This window comes from Alligator mississippiensis, chromosome 1 (genome assembly GCF_030867095.1).
Source record: "Alligator mississippiensis isolate rAllMis1 chromosome 1, rAllMis1, whole genome shotgun sequence".
Classification (NCBI taxonomy): Eukaryota; Metazoa; Chordata; order Crocodylia; family Alligatoridae; genus Alligator; species Alligator mississippiensis.
In genome coordinates this window covers 475284847-475300848 of record NC_081824.1, presented here as the reverse complement: position 1 = coordinate 475300848, position 16002 = coordinate 475284847, and positions in this window count along the sequence as shown.

Below are 16002 nucleotides of genomic sequence, written 5' to 3'. Positions count from 1 at the left end.
CCAGGCCCCAAAGACTTGCACACCGTCTTGATGCATTAAGCAGATGTTTGAACACAGTGCCCCGTGCCTCAGCACAGCTGCAGACCCAGGTCCGTTTGGGCTAGTTGCAGCCAGCTCAGGTCTGAGTTATGACCTGAGTGCAGCCGACAGGAAAGTGCCGTTTTCCCCTCTCACGCATGGACACAAAACCAGGGGAGCTAAACTCACTGACCATTTCCAGGAACAATTTGTTGGTGAGATGAAGCATGAGCACTTTTAATCTGGAAAGAAAAAGTGTTCCAAGTTAAGAGGAAGTAAAAAAGGGACGGTGAAAGAAGTGGTTATCCCAGATACTGCAGGGCGATATCTTCTATTAGACCAAGTATAGTTACAAAAAAAGTTATTATTTGCAAGCTTTTGGGCTCCCTCACCCTCCCCCAGGCAAAGGAGAAGGCACAGATTGTACCACTTCTCCCGGGTAGAAATGTCCCTGTCCTGGATCCTGGCACTTCACCACCACTGGAGATGTCCCTGTTCCCACTCAGCTAGTAGACGACCGGGGGAGAATTGTAGGAAGAATCGGTGCCGTTCTGCAGGGAGAGGTGGAGACGACTGCAGGATTTCCCTAATCAAATGTGCACAGAATAAGTGCTGTTATGTGTGACATTATACAGGGTTAGCTCTTTCCTTTTCTGGCATTAAACAGTGCCGTGTCCTTCACTTCCCTGTAATGGGAAGAGGGAGCAGCCATTTCTCAAGGATCATTAAAAGTTCTGTTTTTAGGAAGGCACGACTGCTGCAAGAGCTGAGACACGACAAACCGCTATCATTTTATGCTTAACTCAGATTCCTCCTCACCCATCTAACAGCTTGGTCTTCATCTATCACGCGTTATCCCACCTCGGTCCCCTTCTCCATGTGAAGTGTTTTACGTGCAAAGGCAGGTGCACCGCGTAGCCTGAGTTGTAAAATGTGAGTTGCCGACCCAGGGGCCTCCCATTGTCCAGCACGTGGAGCAGACCATGGTGGGAAAGCTCTGCCTTGACACACAGCAGGGAGCTCAGTCGTGCTCCAGAGGTTATTGTGTGCGCTGTGTGTGTGAGTGTGTAAGGCAGGCACTTACATCACGGCCAAGAAATGATCAGGCAGTTTTCTCTGGGCACTCCAGTGTATTTAGCACAGCCCACACAGCGATCTTCCTGTCTCACTGAGAGCCTCGTCTTGCCGGCCTGCCTCAGGCCAATTCCCACTGCGGGTGAGCTCTGGCATCAAGCCTTCAAAGGGGCACGAATCACTGTCCGACATCCACGCACAACAGCAGACATCATTGCGGAGCTCGTCTCTTGCTGTGCAGGGCCTGGGGGACCAACTACGTGTGCATCGTGAAACCTGCCCCTGGGGTCTTGGTGTTCAGGACAGGGGTTGGCAGCCTCCAGCCCGCTCCACGCTGGGATCCAGCCTGCAGGACTGGGGGGGCATTGGCAGCACATGGCAGCAGGGGCTGCTGAGGTGGCACCCCGGGGTCCGTCTCCTGCTGGGTGCCATTTATTGCAGTACATGCCTGTGCCATGCTTCATCTCTTGCCTGCGCAGCCCCTGCGGATGCCCCAGCCCTGCCTGCCTGTCTCTCAAGCCCACCAGAGAGTGGATCAAACCGTGGGAAGCTCTGCCAGCCCCAATGCAGAATGAGAAAAGGGAAAGGTGAACTGAAAATACTGAAGCTTGACAGTGGTCGTTGCAAAACATTTGGAAATAAGTGCACATAGCTTAGTCTGCACTGGTTGCATAGCAGTATTTCTGTGTGCACTGTACTACAGCATACGACTTGTTCAAGCCTTCACCATAAACCATTCCACCTGGGGCTGGGGCTGTCTGGCACTTCAGGCCTGAGCTATCATCAAGCACAATGAGATAAGGTAAGTGGCTAGGGAAGGAATAAGAGTTACGCTGGCCTCACACGTACCCACAACAGCAGCTGCTGTATTCAGAGGAAGTGCCGCTTATCTTAGAGCAATGGTTCCCCAGACATGATCCGCAAATGCAAGAGACCTCCTTCCCTGCAATTAAAAGTTTCATGATGAAAGGGAAAGGTGAACTGAAAACTACTGAAGGTTGACAGTGGTCATGGCAAAGAAGTTGGAAATAAGTGTCCTAGAGAGTGGTGGGGAGAGCACTAGACGCCGGTCTCTGTTTTCTTGGCTGTCCTCAAGAAGGGGACGTGCCAGCACTGATCACGTACAGGGGCGATGTGTCGAACCTACAGCGTGTCCTAGCCTTTGCTCCCACCACGGGCAGCTTGACCTCTGCAACCAAAGGGAACAGAGATGGTCCCAATGGAAAAGGTACAAATCTCAAGATTTCCATACTTGTCCTGTGCAAAGCCACCTGCATTGAAAAGGCATCCCATTTCTGAGGGAAATGTGAAATTAAGTGAAATATTTGTGATGCTATGTTCATACTTACAACTGTACGCAAAAAAGCTGAGTTCTGCATTGCTTTCCCCCATTTTTGCGGCTATGATCCCTCCCCCTAGTTTCGGCTACCGTTCGGGCTCCCACCTGACATTCTGCTTCAATGCCGCTAAAGAGAGGCTGGCACAAACATGGCTCCGTCGTCTCTTCCTGGAGACCACGTTAAAATTCAGCTCCTGATCTCATGCAGGCCCTTTCTGATGATTAGCACGACTACTCACTTCAATTTAAGTTTTTCAATACATTTTCATGCTGTTTGGGTTCTCTAATATGCTACAAGGCATGCAGTTTACTGTTGAACACTGACACCCGCTCCCTGCCCCGGCTGGAGATGCAGTCGATGCAAGCACAGCTGGCTGGAAAACCGAGCCCTGATTGCGGCGCTGGAGTTTTTCCCAGGGGGAACCCGCTGCCCCTCCAAAATCATGGACTATGGCCCGGGGAAGACCCCCGCCCCTTCTGCCCCATGTCAGCAATTCTCAGCCAAGGTGCCAGGAGATCCTGGGAGGGGTCTGGAGGGCGACTCACTATTCCCACTCTTAGTTGTGCACACACCTGCACAGGAGAAACCCAGATTTCACGTAGGAAATAACAGTGACAAAGGCATTCTGGCCTGCTGTGGTCTGCCTGAGGTCTTTACAAGAGATTTGCTTTCTTTTTCCCATAGTCTAAACAAAAGCTGACATTTTCCAAGGGGTGACTTGAGTCTGAAAAGTTGTATTAGACTGCAAAAGGCAGTGGCAGATGTGGAAGTGCGCAGCGTAGGGACTGGGCACGGCGTGTGACCTGGATGCAGACAAAATCAACCCCATCCTGGGACTGGCTCCCCTGGAAAGTCCAGTGCAAGTTTCCCTTCCCCACAGCGAGACCTCGCACATGCCCCAAAATGCTTCCCTGCCATTTGTGAGTGCTCCTTTTGTTGAGAGATGCCGTGGTTAAATGCTGCCCGGGGGTTGGGCCCAGACCAGCGTGGGGAATTCAATCCTTGGTCGGTCCCCACTCAGTCAGAGGAAACCACGCCGGCGTTCAAGTATCAGAGCCCGTGCCACGCAAACGCAGACGACACACCGCCAAACACCTTCCACCTCAGATCTAGGTATTATCAGCCCTGCTGAGAGGAGGAAATATGTCTTCTTTAGCAAAGAGCACAACATTATCAGCGATTATTAAAAAACCCGCAAAATAAAAAGTAACCACACACTCAAATGTACCGATCCCCCAGCAGCTGACACGGTCTAAAGTCATTTAAAACCAGGAGGGTTTTTCCCTCAGCTCTTCATGTTGCACAGAAAAAGACCTAATCTACCATCAGCTAAAGTGAAGTTATATAGTCTATAATCATCTGAATTATGGGATCACTTTATAAACTAGAAGATTTACCATGCTGACATGTTAGCCAATACTGAGCAGAGAAGAACTCAGCCCAAAACGTATAAGCTTGCTCCTCAGACGTAAAAATACACCACCGCCCAGTTGCCTTGCTGTCCGGTGTGGCACACGTCTCATGAGGCTCAAACAACGCCCTGCAGAGCTGACACTTCACATTTGCACCTTTTTTCCCTTTCAATGAACACTGTCAAGTTGGTTAAGCTCCAAATGCATAGAAATATTTTTTTATGATTTATGTATGTGAGTGAAAGCTTTTTTTTTTTCTTTTTCTCTTTTTTTGGTTTCTGGTTTTGTTTTGTCTGTTTGTTAGGTAAATGTACTAATTGGGAAGGAAATGCAAGAAACAAGAAGTAAATCGGATTGATTTTCTTCACTCCTCAACAAGCAAATGCCATAAGAGGCGACAAGCACGCTGGATCTTGAACTAGCTTCCAGTGCTAGTAAGCCAAGGCATCGGCTCTCAAGCTAAGGCCTTGGCTCCAGAGCCCGTACACATGTTTCAGGGTTTTCAAGCACCCTCCTCCTCCCCTGGGCCCGTGGGATTCAGCAATGTCTACTTTGACAGGAAAGAAAACCTGAACTCGGGCAAGGCACATCACAGACAAGGCTGAGAAGTGCTGGTGTTGACACAGAGGTGGCCACGTGGGAAAGACACGTTCATCTTGACTCTGATCCTTTCAAAGGGAAAAAGGAAGGACCCCCACTCCCTCGCACGCGCACACACACGACAGCTGCAGCTGCTTTCAGGGAAAGGGGCACAAACCCCCCAACCTACAGGAGTCAGTGCTTCGCAGCAGCATGGTGACAACAATGGGGAAAGGCTCTCCGCTTGTCCACGCACAGCCCCTATATATTAATCGTTACAAGTACAGTCTTCGACACGAGGAACGGCAGACACTCGTCATTCAAGGAATTGCTGCGATGACTCCTGCAAAGGAAGCATGCGTGGAGCCAAGTCCCTGCGCCACGGGAGTGTGGACAGCACGAGCCCACGTGAGGACGGACTGCAGTTTGCCGTACGCTTTTGGAGACGACTCTGCTCTTCTGCCAGCCAGGAACGTTTTGGCTCAACTCCAGGCCCAGAAAGAGGAGACCAGGCCCCACTCCACTTGCTTTTGCATTCAAGACGGTCAGAAGGAGACCACGGGAACAGCTCTCGAAGCGTCTAGGAGAAACCTCAAGGCTGAGGCCAGAGCGGCGGTGGTTAGAGTCACCCAGCAAGGTGGGAGTCCTAGCTCGTCCTGCGAGGAAGACGTGTCCAGAGATGGTTGCGCTGGCGAGGCATCTTTGTTGTGGGCATCGCTGTGGATCTGGCCCTCCTGCCAGGACTCCCAGGAGCGTGTGCCGTCCCCGCTGGCAGACACCGTCTCAGCGTCCCAGATAGCGGAGGTTTCTGCGTCACGGAGCTGACCTGGCCGCCCCTTTTAAAAGGCTGGAAAAACAAGCAACAGCTCTGCTGACAAAGCTTTCAAGTCTCTGAGCTTGTAGTTCTCCGTGGACTTTGTTCTGAAGAGGAGAAAACAGTATTGCTAGCAGGAACAACACACGCGTGGCACCACTGGACTCTCTCTGCCTTTCCTGGCTCACGAGTCGGTCCACCGAGCACCGCCAGGCCGGGCGTCTTACCTTGTTCTCGCAGGACCTGGGCAAGTCATTTAAGACTGAAGTGTACAGAAAGGTAGGAACACAATTATCGCTCCTGGAAAAAACGATCTTTCCGTGGTTAGATGAGGACAACCTTGCACGGAGGCATTTCAGACACCAACATCCCCGTCCGCTAAGAGCCACCCCTCTCTGGAGGGGGACACGGCCTCTGTTTCCACCGTCTGGGCGACGTGCCACCAGACCAGCACGGCTGGAAGCAAAGCTGATGATCGGCTCCCTTTGGAGAAGGGTTTCTGGCAATGGAGAGCCCTGGGGCAGTGCAAGTTGGGAAAGCCTTGGGGCATGCAGGTTGGCTTCTGAATCTTTCAGCTACGTTCCCAAATGACCCGTGTCCGGGATTTCTGAAAGAAATGTTTCCACTGAAGTAAACTGAGTCTTCTAAGCCTTCCAGATGGGCGACGGTTACATCTCCTCCCCCGGTGCAGTGGGGAGTGTGGAGGTCTCTGTCCATCCCATGAATAACATTGGCATGCCCTCCACCCCACTGATCCCTCTCCACCTTCTGACGCTGCCTCAGTTTCCATGTCCAGCCACGGGGGGAACTTCAACCAAAACAGGTTGAAAACCCCTGGAGGAGTAGGTTGGAGCACCAGAAAGCATGAGCAGATCCTCCTGCCTTGACATCCCGCCCAGGCCCCTCATAGGTGGAACAAGCGCTGGACCTGACTGCTTACAGACTCCTGTTCCTGGTCCATGCACACAGTGATGTGCAAAGCTTCAGGACACAACAAGGGCAGTATTTTATGTTCCCTCTCAGCTGTCGCTGTGAAGAGCAACAGCATCACCTTGCTAAAGCGGACTGATGTGCCTCACTCCTTTTTATGGACAGAAAATACTGTACCCCATCAGGTCCAAACTCAAAGTGCCGGGGAAGCGTGAAATCACAGCATGTCCAAGCACCACCCATGAGCCCAAGTGGAGACCAGCACAACGAGTCAAAGACACACCTGGATATGCACTTAAATAAATATTTATTTTTTATTAATTAAACTTAATTCTCTTAATTACAGAACTATAGCATTATGGAGGATGGCCCAGGGCATGGAGGCGGAGGGCAGACCCGCAGCAGCAGGAGAAGTCAATGCACTGGCCAGCAAAGTGGCTACACGAGCCATTCCTGGAGGACGAGCAGGAGATGGCGAATGTCCTGGTTTCTTGCCACAAGCAGCAGTGCTGTGGGAATACTGCATTGCCCCACTTCAGAGACGCAGCAGAGACAGCGAATGTCCTGGTGTCTCACCACAAACACAGGATCGCCTCATTTCAGAGAAAGCCGCGGCAGTGCTGGAGACACACTGGATCCCCCCGTTTCAGGGAAGGAGCAGCAGCGCTGTGCAGACACTGGATCTCCCTGCTCCTGAGGACAAGCAGCGGTGCCGTGGAGTCACTGATCTCCTGGAGGAGGAAGAGGAGGAGACGACACGGGATCCCCGGACTTGTCCTCCTCCCCTATGCTGCCAACACCTCTGTTCGGTTGCTGCAGAGTCAAGATGGAAGAAGCCTTCTGGGACAGCCGCAGTGATGGCCTCCCACGATGCATTCTGCCTGCCACCATTTGCAACAGCTTCCACTTCTGTTTTGCCTCCAACAGCCTCTTGCCATGAGCGGACAAGCTCCTGACGGCCACCAAGCCCCAGCAGTGGGAGCACCCCATGTCTGGGAGCAGCTTCCCACTCGGGGCACTAGCCAGAGCTTCAGCTGGCCCTATTTATAGAGGAGCTGCTGACTGCAGCTGACCAATCACATAGGCTCTATCCATATATGGTCATCCAATTGTCCTATAGCCATCCAAACATCCATATATGGCCATCAGGTGTGGTGACCATGGATTGTTCACATTTGGACAGCTCCTCCCCAGTTAATCCCGGTGAGAAAATGGGGAAAGCCCAGGTGCATCCCACACCCGTCTTTCACCCTTGCAAAATCAGGACTCTGGCTGCAACCAACACTTGCAATCATAAATGTCCTTGTCTTTGGCTTCCCCCTCTTTGGGATTTGCTGCTGTGCTCCAGACACGTGGGGCACAGCCCCCACTCCTCATTGGCAGCGCGGTTCTGCCACAATCACAGGCCTCCAGGAGCTGGGGCTTGAAAGGAAACACCCACTCCCAGGGGAGTCACGCTAAAATCCCACTTGGCAGTATTCATTTCATCCTCCCCCTCAGCTTGTGGGGACATCCCTTCCCTCCGGGATCGTGCCTGGGCCCACGAGCTCTTCTTTCCCTAAACCCCCTCCTCTCTGGGCACAAACCGACTTGGGACTGAGCACGAAGCTCCAACTCTTTGGTCTCTCTCAAGTCAAGGGGAGAGCTGGCATTGAGCCGTCACTGCCTCCCTCCTCTTCCTGCCCCGATATGTCAGTGGCATGTGAGCTGTTTTACTGAGACTTATACTTGAATGTAGTTACGAGAGTCCGGAGGAAATCAGTCCGTCCGTCAGTCCTTAGTGAGACACCTCACAAGTTCGTTGGTTATGAGATCACCCTGGCGGTTTCCTCACAAAGGCCTAGGCTAGGCTCTGACATCAGACCCCGAAGTCAAGACACAGGGCCAGTGACTTCATAGACACTTGGGTCTTCGGGCCAGCTGAGTAACACAGAGGAGCTCACTTATGTACGTCACAAAGCATCCCAGCTCAGTAACGCAACCTCACGCAGCCCTCTGCAGTGACCTCCCTCGAGGGTTTCCCCTCACAACCCCTCTTAGCGTTTGTTCTTCCAAGAGACACTTGTCCAACTTCTCAGATCAGATTTGGGGATCAGGATGAGCCCGGGAAGAACACAACATGGCATGTCTAGGGAGACAGGGACAAGCAGAGGGTAGTAGTGTGGATTTGGTAAGGTGGGGTCGGCTGCTGCCACGTTGTGGGAGGGGGATGTCCTGTGCTTCCGGTAAGGACAGACCTCGGCGTGAGATAGGGGTAAAGGGAGAGCTCAGCTGCAAGCCAGAGATGAGTGCGTAGGTGAACCACACTTGGTGACAACAGGGAATGTCATTTCGGTTCTTTTGTGACGGGGATCATTCAAGTGGCAGCAGGCTTCTTGCACGTGAGAAGTCAGCACTGACCATGGCCACAGAAAGCGTCTGGATTTGCTGAGATCAGAACGGAGAGGAGCGATGACTGAACAGAAGAGGACATCTCAGGGGATCCACTGACTCCCCCCTTCTCCAAATCAGGAGGCTGAATGCAGTGCTCCTCCAGTGAAAGGAGGGGATCTGATACTTCTCGAGCACCAGACCACTGTCTCCACTGCTCCCATGTCCTAGTCCCAGGCATCCACATGGCTTTTGGCCACCTTTGGCCATATAAGAAAACACACATGCATGGCCAAACATGGCCATAAACCCACTCAGGAGTCCCGTGCCCATGTAAGGGCAATGCCCACAGTCATAATGGCTATGTGTTCCCTATATGGGCGCTTGGACTGGATGGGGACCCATCTGATGGCCATATATGGACAAGCCGAGTCTGGTTGGCCCCCGGTGAGTGATGACATGGGACCAGACTGGCCAGCAGCTCCCTTATAAAAGGGCCCAAGCGCTGAGCCCCTCTCTGAAGCCAAGCACTTCCCATCACAGCGAGAAGCTCCTCGACAGTAGTGTTGTCACGAGAGAAACCACATGCGAATGGCTCGGGGGAAGCGAGGCAGAAGGACCGGTGCAGAGAGGGGCCGCCACAGGCTGCGGAGGGCAGAGCATAGGCTTGGAGAGAAGAAATGGCGAAGAAGGATCTGGCTGGAGAAGACGCCAAGGCAGGCACTCCTAAAGGAGGAGGTGGTGGAAGAGAGGCCGGACCACCGTGTTTGGGACATAGATGCGGGGGCCTGTGGACACAAACAAGCTCCTGCTTGCAGAAGCTGAATATCCTAACGAGGCACACCCCCGAATAATGACCTGGAGGATACTGCAGCTATGAGTGTCTATCAGATGGACTGTGTGTGCTGGGGGAGGAGAAGGGGAGGAGACATTGCCTTTACACTCAGCATCTGTGTAAAATAGGAAAACGCTAGGAAGAAAGAAGCCTCTGCATGCTCAGGGCAGGGAGCCAAACAGCGACACATCCTGCTGCGACGGGGCAATCAGGAACAGACCCAAGAGCTTGGAAAAGTCACTGGCACTAAATCTAACAGCAGAAACCCTCTTCCTGCTACCACGCAGCCACAAGAAGAGTGGCTCAAGACCAAGGCAGCGCACCCCAGCTGTGTTTCCGGAGGCAAACTGGTCTTTGGTGGAAACTCAGAGTCTCCTAGACCTCCAAAGAGAAGATCAGCTCCTTCTTGCACATGTGTTCCCTGTCTGATCCTGCCAGCAGCTCCTGGTCCTTTCTGACCGATGTCCCCAGAGCCTTTTAGTTTCATTAAATAAAGATCATTTTCTCAGGATTGTGATCTTCTCCTTATCTTGTGTGATCATTCCTTGTTTTAATAAGATAAATACAGATCAATAGATGAACTGTTCAGTTCCAATATTTGGAGCAAGTCTTGATAAGAGAGTGGCCTCCCCAGGGGCCACCACCCCTGCACTTTTCACTGCCCTGTGGTGCAACACATACACGTGACAGGAGTTTGCTTTCATGAATTTGGGGTGCAGTTCCCCTCAAACCCCTGCACCGACCTCCTTGAAACGTAGCAAGCTTTATGCTCCTAGCAGAGGCTACTGTCCCTGCACATTACATTAAAATCAGACAAAAAACAACAGCGTTACAGATATTTCATTGATTCCCCATGATACTCTATGGCCGGATCTCCGAAGCTTTTCCGAAGCGCTTTAGAAAGCCTAACGAAGCCAGCGCTTCGATCTGGACATGCTGCTTTGGATGCCGAAGCATCTAAAGCTTCTCCAGATCTGAAGCACGGTCCAAAGCCTCGCACAGCCCTAAGCCAACCTGTAACACAAGTGTCCCACTTGGAGGCAAGGCCCTACGAGGAGAGCCGGAGAGACCGAATCTCATCGGCCGGCACCAGAGCAGGCTGAGAGGTGATCTTGTGGCTGCCTATCATTTCATCAGGGAAGCACAGCAGGGACTAGGAGATGCTCTATTCACTAGGGCACCCCCTCCAGTAACTAGGAACAACGGCCACAAATCGATGGAGAGCAGGTTTAGGTTGGACGTTAGAAAGAGCTTCTTCATGGTGAGGGTTGCCAGAATCTGGAAAGGGCTCCCAAGGGAGGTGATGCTCTCCCCCATCCTGGGGGGCTTCAAGCGGAGACAGGACCAGACTGGATATGTGCAGTGACATCCTCTGCAAGGCCCTGGGGATCCCTCCACTCCTGTGACATGATTTCGTCTGCTCCAGTGTATTGCAGGCTCAGCCCATACCTGAAAGGTCTTCCCTTGGCAATAAAATCCTCAGTAAGGGCCTGGGGTGGTTTTTAGAAGCCGTTTACCATGTGGCACATAAGAGAGGATGTTCCCGGCAGGATCCCAGGTACCATCCCTGTCCCACATGATGTGATGTCCAGGAATCAGAGGGATCTTCAGGCCCCAAGGCTGCAGCAAGAATGATTATAACAAACCTGGCGGCTGCCCTGTCCTCAGCACAAAGAGGACTTCCAGCCCCAGCCCCTTTCCCTCAGGGCACCTGGCAAGAGCTCCACATTTAAGGCCTGTGGAGGGGCATGTTTAACTCCATGGCTGTCTCTGGAGCAGCCAGCAGGGCCCTTTCTCATCATAAGAGTCACTTTACTGCCTCCCGAAATCTTCTTGTGGCAGATCGAGTGACTTCAGCCACAATCCTGGAACAGACACCCCCAAAATAGACCGAGTAGCATCCTCCCTTCTCTGTGCTCTCCCCCCGTGAGGACCACCCAGCTGAGCAGTGCAGCACCCCCATGCCTGCAGCAATGCCCAGGGGGGTTTATTTAACAGACAGCAGCTGCACTCTGGGCAGAGAAGAAATCTGTATGATGCCAATGATATCTACTGGCCTTGGTTGGGTGTAAATGGTGTGTTGACCCCGTGGCTTTCTCAGACCATGGACTGGGGAGGACAAGGAAACATGGGACTGGAGGGGACCTCTTCGGTCATGGCTACATCCTTGCCAGTGCAAGCAATCTCACTATATGATCCCAGGCTCAAATCCGGCAATCGGTCAGCTCCCTTCTCAGTCTGCCTCTCCCTAGGATGAACAAGCCAGTACCTTCACTTTCTTCCGTTCAGCAAGCTCCACATTTCCCTGATCAGCCCAGGAAGTCTTGTCTGGACTCGTTCCACTTCTGGCACCTGGGGGGCTCCAGTCGCACACGGCTGCCGTCCTTCCAGAAGTGGATGCCTCAAGTCTGCCTGCACTTTTGCCTCTGCTTTTGTGCACACACTTTGTATCTATAACTCCCCAGCCCTGGGAACTCAGGCCGATGCTGTGTTTAAGAGGAGCTTGCATGTAGACATACTCCAGTCACATTTAGTGATGCCTCCTGTCCCCTGGTCCCATGGTCTCCTAGATCTGGCAATGGGGGTTTCCAAGACAGTGGAGGCAAAGCGGAGAGACTGCTCTCAGACTTCAGCTCTATGATCCCCCTCAGCCACTGAGGAGGCTGCACAGAGCCACTGTCCCCAGCACACCAGCGGTGGCAGAGCCACAACGACAGGCCACTCCACTTCTCCCCCCGTTCCCTGCATTGGACAGAGCTGGAGGTCGCTCCATCCCATGGCTGCATCCCAGTGCAGACAGCAAGCCACTGCAGGGCACCTGAGACATTTTAAATCACAATAGGGCTTCTACCTCTGTTTCCAGCAGAAACTCCCCCTTTTTAAGTATTTTAGACTGCAGCTGCACAGTGAAATGCTTCAAATATTACATCTACCTCCACCCCTATGTGATGGATAGAGAGCACCATAGATAAAAGCCAGTGCCAGGACTGCAGGGAAGTCTTCATTAGTGACAGTCAGCATTGACTTCAGCAGCACGAGACATCTCTGCCCAAACCACCAGTCCCTTCAGCTGTACCTCACCTAGTGTGGAAGCAAGATGGATGAGCAATGTCCTTCTTTATGCCCAGTAGTCTTGCGCTGGGATTTTTTTGTGCTCACAGATGGGTCCCTGAGTTCCAGCTCTTGGCACACAAGCAGATCTTAACTTTTGCATCGAGGGAACTCATTCATGTCTCAGGGAAGAAGAGTGGAGAAGGTTTTGGTAAGATTTGGTCCAAGCGGAGATGACTCTTGAATCTGAGCTGTGTCTCTCTCTAACACAAACACATCTGTGGCTTGTTGATAAAAGTATTTCCGAGCCTCCAGATTTCTGCAGGCAAGTTGGCAGAGGACACCTCTCCGTAAGGCCCTGACAGACATCTTGGGAGACACAAAACTAATAAGCAGCTCTGCCCACACGTAGGAAGTGTAACAGCAGACGAGGACATGATGGGCCCTGGGAGGGGTGAGAAGCTGCATGCCAGGATCCAGATACAGCTCCTTTGTGGACACTCGAAGCTCTGCCTGGAGCCCAGCTCTGATGTGAGCACAGCCGCAGGGAGGGCAGGGGAGGGGTTTGTCACAGTGGCACTGTGAAACCCGAAATTGCCACTAATGCTATCATCTACACCACACCAGTAAGTGGCCTCATCGTCTGCTTGGGAGTCGGTGATGGTTAGATAGCGACTGGCACCAGAGCTGGAGCCAGCGAATCGATCTGAGGCTCCATCCCCTTTGCTGCCTGAACCGTAGCATAGAAATCGCGGGGCCTGGTCAGGTCTCTGTTGGTACAACCAACACTGTAACTCCTGTACTGACTGCTCAGCGGGCAGGGGAGTTTAATGGTGTTTCCCAGGGACAGACTCTGAGGGTGCCTGTGTCAGGGTGGGCTGCGAGAAGGAACCTGGAAGGATGACAGCCATTAATCTATTATCATAATTACACCTCTATTATGCAGCACATTGCAAGAGAATAAAGGCATGAAATAATGAAACTTAATTAAGCAAAGCAATGCAGACATTTGCAGAAGTGTTTTATGGGTTACCCGAGCAGTACATGAGCAGCACGAGGAGGAGCGGGGCCAGGCCATGGCAGGAATCCAGACTAGCTCGGCTTCCCCAGCCAAGCGGGTTTGTGGCTGGGACCCTTTTCTCATCTGTTCAATCCCCACCGCTGAGATCAGCCCCTTCGTGCAAATCTGCGCCTGCTCACTGGCTGCCGCTGCCAGTCCTTCCCCCCTCTTACTCCTAAAACTACCACCAATGCCTCCATGTTACTGTGAAAATAGGAACAAACTCTGGTATTATGACAGTGTAGGACACAGAATGCAAGAGCTGGTTAGCCAGATGCATGCATTATCCAGAGGCTATCCTCTCCCCAAAGACCACCCATAGAGTAAGATCTACCTGCTTCTTTCCTGCACCTTTGCACTGAATTCAAGCCCAGACTCCCAAAACCTTGGCCAACCACAGCCCAGTCTCCATCAGGACAAGCTCTCACAGAGGTGTGTTGCACAAGTGTACAGCTCAGGGCACCACTGCATGTTTTAACTGGTTTTTTCTTGGCTTAGAAACAATTTGCCATTCCAGGGCCATGCAGCACCCCATGCCCACCCATTTTACCTCCCTTTAAACCAACTGTGGGCAGAGAAGTGGTTCAGAGAGGGAGTCAGAACAGAAGCATGTCCGATCTGACATGAAACTTCATGCCTCCCCATGGAGCTGTTGCTCTGATGTTATGTCCCCATTAATGGGCTCCAGGGATTTGCTTATAGAAAGCTCTCTCGCTCTGCAGAGAAGGGTACATGCATCTGTGGGGATCTGAATGGAAGCAAGGCTTGGTTTGGCACAGCGTCTAATGGAGATGATTCCTTCACCTGGGAGACACTTGTGTATGACTCCAAGCCATCCTGGGGGTGTGAATGCTGGGAGAGCTGAGGGGCTCCCGACCTACAGCCCTTGGCAAGCAAGCGAGGAGGGAACGAACAAGTGTCCATGATGGAGAGCAGAGAACTGATAAAGGGAAGCAGCTGCGTTGCCTCTCAGCAAAGGATGTAATGGCAGAGCAAGACGAGACAAGACCCATTGCTTTGTTGACTCGCAAAACTGCATTGCATAGAGCGCTGGTCCCAGCCCTGCGCTGTCCTGTGGAGCACGGGAGGATTTTTCCTCCTTATGTGAGTTGCCTGAAGTCCTTTTTGGGTGAGGCGCCATTTAAATCTAATACATTAATAAATACAAAATAAGAAACAAGTGGCCAAACTCACACCTTTTCCTGGTAGGAAAAAATCCCAGAGGGAAAGCTCCAGCATGGACCCCAACATGATCCCAGAAAGGGGATGTGCCCCAGCCCTTCGCAGTGGTGAGAGCAAGGGAGACATGCTGGTGCAAGAAGGAATCTAGGAAATGCCATCTTTGAAGGAAGAGGACTTGAGACGGCTCATTCAAATGGGGCCAACAGGAGCGTTATTTGCTCTGGTCTTTGGGATGAACTGGCTTTGGTTTTCCATTTCAGACTTCATGGCCCTGGAGTCTACCAATTCTCTCAGACCTGAGTGCATATGTGATGACTCCTGGGCATCTTTATCTGTGCCCTGGGATGATGGAGTGGTGGGGGAGGAAGGATTTGAATTAGAGAGGCTCTCAAGAGCCACTCTAAATAAAACACCAGCAATGTCTCATGTATTCAGCATCCTGGGCTTTGAAATGGCAACAGGGGCTCTGTAACTAAACCTTGTTGAGGGAGTTTTAGTGAAAGGGCTCCCACAACCATGTTGAAACACAGGGACACTAGAGACATGCGATGCCAAGGCTGCTGGGCTGTTCTCCTTCGAACGCGGCAGCAGGCTCCATTTCAGAAGCCATCGATCCCCTTGCACATAGAGAGAGGCGCCCTGTGGGCTCCCAGGCACCATACGTGTCCCAGATGGCTTGATCTCCGGGAACCAGATGGGTACCTGCGCACCACGGGTGAAGAGAGAATGACTACTGTTGCATTTAGAAAGCAGGGTTTTAAACCTAGTGCCCCAAGAATTGCCACAACACCCGGTTGTTCAATAGTAGAAAGGCTTTAATAACAAGACCGCAATCAAGCTTATCAAACCAAAGGACACAAAAAGACTCCTTCCCAAAATAAAAGGAGCTACTCCACAAAGTCCTAGTACATATTCAGCAGCAACAGCGTTCTCTCACCAATGCAGGCGAAGGAAGCTGGTCGAGTTTTGCAGCTTTCCCCACGCAGGATCCGGTGCTGGTTACGCTGGGTGCGATGTAGCAGTGATCTCTCTCTGCTTCTCCTGGAGTGCACACTTCGCTGGCAAATTCTGTTAGTTCTTATACTGTTTCATTGTATAACTTCAAAGCATTTTTCTTGATAGTTGCCCACTTAGAGTCCAGACAAACAGGGAGAAAAGGGCATTGATCATCATATCATAACCAGTAATTGCTGGCTCCTGTTCTTGCATTGTCTAGGTGTAAAACTTGTGCATCCCTGCAGACCCTATAATTGTCGGTCTGAGCAGTTGGACAGGATACTTAGAGGTGTCACCAAACCTGTCGTGGGGTATCTGTATATCAACTGGGCACATTTGCA